Here is a 7,518-nt window from a genome sequence, read left to right as displayed (position 1 = left end):
CCAGCAGCCTTACCCATTAATCAAACACATGTCACATGGGTCACAGTTCCTGTGTGCCATTGATATGGAGGTCATGCAAAGTTTTCTTACCAGCCTCATATATTTTGTCTAATGATAGTTTTTTGCTTTCATCATTCATAACGGCGAATGATTAACATATTTTCATTGTCTAAAACCTCTTTCTTCTTTAATTTTATGGGGATTCTTCCGAAAGTAAAATGGCTTGAAAGTCCTTAAACAGTTACTTATGAAAGTAATTTTAACATCTTATATTAAATTCTGATGGTGCTTTAAAGCTCCATATGATTACTGTGTGTTAGTCTAGACTGAAAAATAGCTAGATTCCTGCATTTCACTCAATTATTAGTACTGTTCTCTTAAATGGCAAACTACTTTTTCCATAATAGTGTTTGAGATGAACACCACTCTTTATAAAACTTACTGTCATGCCAATAATAATATATAATAATAAAAATAATAGTTGTAGATCAACAAACTGTAGATTTAGGACATGTAACATGCTTATGCACCTTTTATATGATGCATACACATTTCAGATGGGGCACATATATCTTGGTATTCTCCCACAAATGAACCAAGTTTTCATTTTTTTTCTTTTTTTTTTTCACTTTTGTTACATAAAATGATTCATAGTAACATTTTACTGTTTGTATAGTGGAACTCCTAGAAGTAGTATACAAAAAAAAAGTCGGTTTTGTGCCCTCGAGTTTGAAAATGTATCATTCATTTGTACTTTCTTGCTCTCTTTAAATTTCTTGTACAAGCCTAGCAAGAAAGAACATATTTTCCTATCTACAGGAACAGTCTGCAACTCATTCAGTAGGGTTCCAGATATTTCCAGTCAAGCTGAGAGATACGATCCTTGCAAAATGCCCAACATCTTCCCCAGAATCTCCTTCTAGTGGAGTTTACCTGGAGGACCTCCCATGAGGATGTCCACACCATCTCATGTGACTTCTATCAATGCAAAAAAAAAACAATGGATGCTCTCTAAGATCTATAGAGGTTGCTGATATCTTCATTTTATAAGGTTTCTGCAACTTGTACTTGAGAATTTATCCTTTCCATTGCTGCCCACGTGTCAAAGCTGTAAAGGAGGATGGGGGCACCAAATGACAAGTAAAGAGACAGTTGTTTTTGTACATCTCAGTCCCCCAGTGTTGACGAATGTCTGTAGTACTGCTGTGTCTGTTCTTATTTGGGGATATGTCTCTTAATCCTCTCTATCTTCATTTGGGAATAAGGTATTATGATACCTGGAATACTTCACTTGAGGTAATGGTTCTTCCCTCATGTGTGGAGAACAATCCACTCACTTTCAGGAGGGAATCAAGATCACCATTTATAGTTTCTACACTGCACGTCAACAATCACTTGAGGATAGGATGATTGCATCATTTGTAAGCAACAAAGGTGACATTTTCATGTCCCAAACTCTACAAGCCTCAGTTGCTCCATCATACACACAGAAGCAGCACAAGATATACACTTGGTGAAGTCCTACTCCAAAGTTCAATAGGTTTGACTTAATTTTGACAATATAGACACATCTGTCACTCCACAAAGACAGGACCTGACTGACATGCAACAGCTCTATAACCCAATAACATTGTAAAACTTTAGGCAAGAACAGAAAACGCATGCATACAGTACTGGTAAACTATCATTGCCCTTCTAATATCGGGGCAAGTTCAGGGAGTCAAACCACGATTATGTGGATAGGATGGACTATGCATTGCTTCTCCCAAACAAAGGAAATGTTTTGACTATGTATTATTAGCAAACTGTGTTCGGTTGTAGCAGATTCATTTTTATTGAACACTGGCATGATCTATATTCTCTTTTTGTTAGTCTCCCTCTCGCTCTCTCTCTCTGTCTCTCTCCTGGCTTCTTTTCCAGTAGGCTGAGCTCTTGTCCATTCCTTGAATAACTATGGTCAGTTAATCAGCATGTATATGAATGTTAAATATTTTATATATTTTTGTAATAGTGATGCTGTTTTTCATTTGTACTTTCTGAAGATTTACTGCTCTTGTCTTCTATAACCTAACATTGGTACCATGTGATTCACCGGAGAGTATGCAGCAGGTATGGTTTCTTAATTTGTCTTTTCACTCTAACTATTCTTCATGGCCATTAATGCATGTGATCTCCTTCATATGTGTAGATTTAAGCTGACTGTTGTCAGTTAAACCATCAGCAAAACATACTTCTTTTGGATTGTATTATATTTCTTAGATTTGGGCATGATAGCTATAAATATGTCTTCCTGTCAAATATGCAAATGTTATCCTGTCCTGATACAGTCAATGTGAGTGACACAAATATATCTCCAGGATTCAAAAAATGATTCCTGCACACATCCTTTAAAAGTCCTTATGGTCCTTTTTTGAAATAACTAATGACATAAAAATCCCTCTTTTCAATGCTAGAAGCCATGACTGCAAGTTGAATGAATTCCATATTTCATGGACATACTGCCACCAGACATCTAAATGGCAAGGATATATGATGAAAGTTGTAAATTGCTGATTTTAATGTATTTATAATTGACTACTAGCATTGTAAGTTTCATATGCTTTAAAAACATGGTGCTGGAACGGGTATGCTTAGTAATGACTGTGGCCCCTCCTACTGGAATCACATTTAATATAGCAGCCTAATCTTTGTGCAAGTTGAAATGGTCTTGTTTAATGTGGAAATGTCACAAGTAACGTTGAACTGAATATATAGTGCTTCAGTCAGTGCAAAGGACTGCAATTAAAGCACAATTCCAACCCCGCTGAAGTATTACTACCAAATCTTGTAAAGTCAGAAGTAAATGTGGCCAGCAATGGAATAAAAAAATAACTGATGTGGTGGGGGAGAGTGGTGAAAACAACTGGAGAATTGATAGACTAATCTGTGGGTAGTATGATCAATTTGGTGAGAAGTGGTGGCTGACATCAAAGATTGAGCTATGGAAGGAGGGAGTACTCCAAGTAAAAATAAATGTCATTCATTGGCTAACTTTAAAACGTCACCATATTTGTGAGAGTTTGCCACATTCATTATAGAGTTTGGTAATCGCCAACTTTCTAAGTTGCACTGCATTTTTGTTTCCATTTTAGCAGGCAATCACAATATTGTTATTGTAATTATTTTTTTAAGATAAAAACATGCAAATACACTATGCAGTGTGAAGGCTTCAGTAGCATGATGTGTATGTGTGTGTGTGTGTGTGTGTGTGTGTGCGCGCGCGCATGCACACACGTGGAGGGTGCTTGTGGATTTGTATGACTGAATGATATTGGGATTAATACACAGCTGATCAAAGTAAAGAGATATCTGTGCAGGTCAGCAGCACAGGACTAGGTGAAAGCAGATGTATTTTCAATGTATGTCCTTCAAAGCTCTGTCAGTCTATGCTGGTGGGCCTATATCCTTCAGTCTTGGTGTTAGTGAATCAAAGCTGAATAATTTTTCTTTTGTTTATTTCTTTGTTTGTTTGTTTCAAAAAGTTTTCCAACTATTGGGATCTTTATATCCTTCCGACACTTGAAATTTAATAGTTCTCATATCTTTGCTAATATTTTTAACCAAAAGCCCTGTCAAACAGTAAGCCCCCAAATACAAGTAATGTTTACAAATGAAAGTTGATAAGCTTGATTCGACACATAAAAAAAACTTAATTCCTTCCTTTCACACTCGTATCTTTCACTAATTTACTTCCTTTCATTTTCCATTTAACAGCCATATTGTTCCCAGCTTATCGCTTACTGACAGCACTCCGCCTATGCCGTTTCTGCAGATTCTTCCTCACATTAGCACCCTGATATATAAACCTCTCCTTGTTGTCTAAATCAGAAACTAGTGCTTACATCTCAGTTATATCAGGGTTTCCTTTGGTTCCACCTCCTAATTTTAGCATTCTTTACCATCAACATCACAATCCAAACTTTCGTTTTGGTAAATCAGAAACTAGTGCTTACATCTCAGTTATATCAGGGTTTCCTTTGGTTCCACCTCCTAATTTTAGCATTCTTTACCATCAACATCACAATCCAAACTTTCGTTTTGGTAACCACTAAGAATATTGCTTTCCTACTCCAGAAACAACAATCTCTTTTAAATTTGATAACTTCTTACTATAAAGTCACAAATTACTCTCTGAACCTGACTAAAAAATTCCTTTCATGTCTCACCTTCTCAAAATATGTGCCACCAGATACCATGTTGTCCACCTCATGACTCAACATTCAGCTGAAAGCCCAGTGTACATACTTGCTATCTGTTGAGGTATGTACTGTAAAAGTATCTATAAAGACACTGCCAAGCAAATATACTAAAGGGCCTCATCTTAACTGTATACCTGAGTAACTTTTTTTATCAGGGCCCAATAATGTAAGATAACAGTGCCACTAATTCCTTTAACACACAACTCTTTCTCTCTACCACCTAATCCCCTTATACTTCACATACATTATGTGTCACAGAAAGAAAATATCTGGTGTGATCCCTTACTTTGCTCAACTCTAAATTCATCTCTACCAAACTCACTATTAAATCTGAATTACACTTTCCTCATTGTGTCCCATGCACAGTTCTGCCACACCTATTACATCTCACCTCTGATTGCTTGGAGTTGATAATCATCTTTTTCCCCTTGCCATGACTTAACCCTTCCTCCCACTGATAGATGCTGTAATGTTCTTTCCTTTGTAGGTACCCACTCACCTCCCAACAGCCATAACTATGACTGCCACTTATTCACAGAGTTAGACATTCCCTTTACCTCTGACCCCTGCAGCATACACTTATTTATTGAATGATTCTAAAATGTGCATGCATTTATTGCATAGATAGCATTTCAGGAAATGGAAACAAAAGTTAAGAAATAATATCAATTTATTAGTTTTTTCCTGTTACTGCCCATGAATGATTCAGAAGACTATCGTCTCTGCCTATATCCTCTGATGATATGACCAACAAATGCATCTAATCCACAGCAGCTCCTTCCTCCACTATCTCAGTGACCATATACATTAACCTATTGTTAAACTAGCCAATGTTGGTGTTCCTGGCATTACTGAGCAGTTCATATTACACATCCAATAATGTAAAATACCAAACATAGATCTGCAAAAATCACACTCTCACTTTACTATTTGTATATTTATTATTGGTGGCTAAATGTATTAAGTGTGTTCATTCATTGTACTAACAGCAACAAGTGAGTGGATAACTGTTTATCGATCAGTTCTCTGGGGCTCAAAATAAATTACATTTCCAGCAGTACCCTTGTTTCATTATGTGTTTAGTCCTGCTCAGCCCAAATACCAAGAAGAACTAATCATTCATTAAACCATCAATTTCAGTGCATTAGAGGCAACTTACAATGATGGGTCTGGCTTTTGTCTCCCCAGTGCTGTTTGGTTTTCAGTGTGCAATATGTTTCTTCTGCAAACACCGTGGCAGGTGGCATTCTAACCCACTTAGCCACTGTCTCTTGGAGAGGTAATAAAGTTTCCTACTTCAGCCATCTCTGCTACTCCTATTAGCCTCAGGTTCTTTCTACCATTCATTCCATCATTTCCCATTCATCTTACACTTTGAATGTTAGCTTTTTTGTCCCTGTCAGCTCATTGTGCCACACACTCAACCTTGCTTATCATTTACATGCTCACAAGATCATTTTTTATTAATTACTCTACTACATATGTTCTTTATGCACTAATTTTGTTTTATGTGGATGGAGAGAAAAAAAGGTTTGCTTGTTTAATGCAGAAAAGCCATACCAGAAGTCCACAGACCTGAAGATTTATTATCTGTGAATTAAATCCCTGTCTAGCTGCAGCAATAAGAGCATATACCATTGGTTAAACATTTACATTTTTACCGATTATAACAAAAAAAAATCCACCACATTCCACTGCACTGAAGATTGTGGTCTCAATTCACCAACATTTATGAATATAGAAAGATATTAGACAGCTATATCAGTGTTTGCATCTGCATCGCTGAGCCTTTTAGGTCTGATGGACATTAAGAATTACTTATGTCTGACCTAAATCATTGTTGTGTGAATGTAACAAACAGGCATTTGCTGCCGATTATCAGGCAGTCAAATTATTGCAAAAAGACTGTGATTCATCATTTTTCATTGTTGAGTATTATTGATTTAGGCAGACCAACTAGAAAATACTGTTTTGTCAGCATGCCTTTCAGTCTTGGTGGGGACCTCACATATAAAGAGTTATTGAGTGACAAATTAAATCAATTATTTGCAGGAAACATTTTCTCCTCTAAGTGACATGCCCAGGTTTTGTTCTGGAAAATGTCCTCTGCAATATACTAAACTGATAGCTGCATTTCCTTTTACTATATTGAGTGTGGCTGCTATTGTCAAACATTTTACTGAACTGTCTGTTCATCGTGTCATTGTGTCCTTTAGTCCTGGTGTGGACCTCACCTTATACATTATTAATTTGGGAATTCAGTCAGTATTGTGTATCTGTGCATTATACACTTAAAACTGCTAATCAGATACAATTTTATTGTATTGACTTAAAAAAAAAAAAACAAATGTCACTGCGGTCCTATACAAAATTTTCAGTATTCAATATGTCTTATCCCTCTTTGTTCTGTTGTGGGCAGTGAATTAAATTTCTTTTTTTTTGTCGTATATTAAACATTTATGTATTTATTTATTTATTTAACATTTGTTTAGTGGGAAAGTCCAAATGGGACACAGCCCATTTTCAGGTGATGCCTGGGAAAAGAACTCTCCAGATGCATATCTTTGGGATGTGGGAGGAAACTTGAGCACCCAAATAGAAACGCCCACAAATTCAGGGAGGGTATGTATGCAAACTCCGCACAGAAGGCACCCCAGATGAAAATCAAACTGCAGAACATTTTGCTTTGAGGTGACAACAGTGACTGCTGTACCATTGTGCCGCCCGGTGCAATCACGATTGACTAGTGACTTTGTTGATTTCAATAGCATTCTGGATGATGAATGAGTCAGTGTCTGATACTCCCCACACATCACTTTAGCTATGCAGTCATCGGCAGGGAAGAGAATCAGGAAATCACAGAGAGAACAACATGGCATTGGAAATGGGTCTGTTAAAAACTGCTGGCAAACTGCTGAGAACACTGATGATTTCTTTGTGCCAGTCTCCAAAATGATTCATTTAATAAATATAATTCATATCAGATGGTGCATAGAGATTTGACAATCACATGCTCCATTGTGTAAGTATTAAAAATGCAACTTGTATATTCTCTATAACTGTAAACCATTCTAGGAAAGAGACAGTCCCTGAGAATATTTACAGGTTTATCCAATAAACACCTTTATCTTCAAATTTATCTTTATTTAGGTCATTAATCCTAAGCATCTTAGAAAAGCATAATCATGGAAAGCAATTAAAAATATACATATAAAGAAGAAATATTCTGCAGTATTACCTGAAGCAAATACTCTCTGAGTACAAATTAACAAAATAATAA

This window comes from Protopterus annectens, chromosome 2.part0, assembly GCF_019279795.1.
Source record: "Protopterus annectens isolate FY-2018-M chromosome 2.part0, PAN1.0, whole genome shotgun sequence".
NCBI classification, from domain to species: domain Eukaryota; kingdom Metazoa; phylum Chordata; order Ceratodontiformes; family Protopteridae; genus Protopterus; species Protopterus annectens.
This window is presented reverse-complemented; position numbering follows the sequence as displayed.